The sequence below is a fragment of the Triticum aestivum genome, chromosome 3D, assembly GCF_018294505.1.
Source record: "Triticum aestivum cultivar Chinese Spring chromosome 3D, IWGSC CS RefSeq v2.1, whole genome shotgun sequence".
In the NCBI taxonomy this organism is placed as follows: Eukaryota; Viridiplantae; Streptophyta; class Magnoliopsida; order Poales; family Poaceae; genus Triticum; species Triticum aestivum.
The window spans coordinates 320642960-320646189 of record NC_057802.1 but is presented as its reverse complement, the minus strand read 5'-3'; positions in this window follow the sequence as shown (position 1 = coordinate 320646189).

The window sequence follows — 3230 nt, the reverse complement described above, 5'->3', positions numbered from 1 at the left end:
AATGCACATCACTATAAGCCTTGCAATCATTGTAACTAATGAGTTAGTTGCGGGATGATGTATTATGGAACGAGTAAAGAGACTTGCCGGTAACGAGATTGAACTAGGTATTGAGATACCGACGATCGAATCTCGGGCAAGTAACATACCGATGACAAAGGGAACAACGTATGTTGTTATGCGGTTTGACCGATAAAGATCTTTGTAGAATATGTGGGAGCCAATATGAGCATCCAGGTTCCACTATTGGTTATTGACCGGAGACGTGTCTCGGTCATGTCTACATTGTTCTCAAACCCGTAGGGTCCGCACGCTTAAAGTTCGATGGCGGTTATATGATGAGTTTATGTGTTTTGATGTACCAAAGGTAGTTCGGAGTCCCGGATGAGATCGGGGACATGATGAGGAGTCTCGAAATGGTCGAGACGTAAAGATCGGTATATTAGACTACTATATTCGGACATCGGAAAGGTTCCGAGTGATTCGGGTATTTTTCGGAGTACCGGAGAGTTACGGGAATTCGCCGGGGAGTATATGGGCCTTATTGGGCTTTAGGGGAAAGAGAGAGGAGAGGCTGGGCGCCCCCAAGGCCTAGTCCGAATTGGACTAGGGGGAGGGGCTGCGCCCCCTCCTTCCTTCTCTTCTCTCTCCCCTTTCCTTGACTCCTACTCCTACTACTTGGAAGGGGGGGACCGGGAGTAGGACTCTTCCTAGTGCGCCATAGAGAGGGCCGGCCCTCCCCCTCCTCCACTCCTTTATATACGGGGAGGGGGGCACCCCTTGGAGACACAACAATTGATCATTGATCTCTTAGCCGTGTGCGGTGCCCCCCTCCACCATAATCCACCTCGATAATATCGTAGCGGTGCTTAGGCGAAGCCCTGCGTCGGTAGAACATCATCATCGTCACCACGCCGTCGTGCTGACGAAACTCTCCCTCAAAGCTCGGCTGGATCGGAGTTCGAGGGACGTCATCGAGCTGAACGTGTGCTGAACTCGGAGGTGCCGTGCGTTCGGTACTTGATCGGTTGGATCGTGAAGACGTACGACTACATCAACCGCGTTGTGCTAACGCTTCCGCTTTCGGTCTACGAGGGTACATGGACAACACTCTCCCCTCTCATTGCTATGCATCACCATGATCCTGTGTGTGCGTAGGAATTTTTTTGAAATTACTACGTTCCCCAACAGTGGCATCTGAGCCTGGTTTTATGCGTAGATGTTATATGCACAAGTACAACACAAGTGAGTTGTGGGCGATACAAGTCATACTGCTTACCAGCATGTCATACTTTTGTTCGGCGGTATTGTTGGATGAAGCGGCCCGGACCAACATTACGCGTACGCTTACGCGACACTGGTTTTACCGCCGTGCTATGCACACAGGTGAATAGCGGGTGTCAGTTTCTCCAACTTTAGTTGAACCGAGTGTGGCTACGCCCGGTCCTTGCGAAGGTTAAAACAACACCAACTTGACAAACTATCGTTGTGGTTTTGATGCGTAGGTAAGAACGGTTCTTGCTCAGCCCGTAGCAGCCACGTAAAACTTGGAACAACAAAGTAGAGGACGTCTAACTTGTTTTTGCAGGGCATGTTGTGATGTGATATGGTCAAGGCATGATGCTATATTTTATTGTATGAGATGTTCATGTTTTGTAACCGAGTTATCGGCAACTGGCAGGAGCCATATGGTTGTCGCTTTATTGTATGCAATGCAATCGCCCTGTAATGCTTTACTTTATCACTAAGCGGTAGCGATAGTCGTAGAAGCATAAGTTGGCGAGACGACAACGATGCTACGATGGAGATCAAGGTGTCGCGCCGGTGATGATGGTGATCATGACGGTGCTTCGAAGATGGAGATCACAAGCAGAAGATGATGATGGCCATATCATATCACTTATATTGATTGCATGTGATGTTTATCTTTTATGCATCTTATCTTGCTTTGATTGACGGTAGCATTATAAGATGATCTCTCACTAAATTATCAAGGTATAAGTGTTCTCCCTGAGTATGCACCATTGCGAAAGTTCTTCGTGCTGAGACTCCACGTGATGATCGGGTGTGATAGGCTCTACGTTCAAATACAATGGGTGCAAAATAGTTGCACACGCGGAATACTCAGGTTAAACTTGACGAGCCTAGCATATAACAGATATGGCCTCGGAACACTGAGACCGAAAGGTCGAGCGTGAACCATATAGTAGATATGATCAACATAGTGATGTTCACCATTGAAACTACTCCATCTCACGTGATGATCGGACATGGTTTAGTTGATTTGGATCACTTGATCACTTAGAGGATTAGAGGGATGTCTATCTAAGTGGGAGTTCTTAAGTAACATGATTAATTGAACTTTAATTTATCATGAACTTAGTCCTGGTAGTATTAGAATATCTATGTTGTAGATCAATAGCTCGTTTAGCTCCCCTGTTTTATTTTGATATGTTCCTAGAGAAAACTGAGTTGAAAGATGTTAGTAGCAATGATGCGGATTGGATCCGTGATCTAAGGATTATCCTCATTGCTGCACAGAAGAATTATGTCCTTGATGCACCGCTAGGTGACAGACCTATTGCAGGAGCAGATGCAGACGTTATGAACATTTGACAAAAGCTCGGTATGATGACTACTTGATAGTTTTGTGCACCATGCTTTACGGCTTAGAACCGGGACTTGAAAAACGTTTTGAAATGCCACGAAACATATAAGATGTTCCAAGAGTTGAAATTGGTATTTCATACTCATGCCCGTGTCGAGAGGTATTTGACCTCTGACAATATTTTGCCTACAAGATGGAGGAGAATTGCTCAACTAGTGAGCATGTGCTCAGAATATCTGAGTACTACAATCACTTGAATCAAGTGGGAGTTAATCTTCCAGATAAGATAGTGATTGACAGAGTTCTCTAGTCACTATCACCAAGTTACTAGAACTTCGTGATGAACTATAATATACGAGGGATAACGGAAACGATTCCCAAGCTCTTCGTGATGCTGAAATCGACGAAGGTAGAAATCAAGAAAAACATCAAGTGTTGATGGTTGACAAGACCACTAGTTTCAAGAAAAGGGCAAAGGGAAGAAGGGGAACTTCAAGAAGAATGGCAAGAGAGTTGCTGCTCAAGTGAAGAAGCCCAAGTCTGGACCTAAGCCTGAGACTGAGTGCTTCTACTACAAAGGAACTGGTCACTGGAAGCGGAACTGCCCCAAGTATTTGGCGGA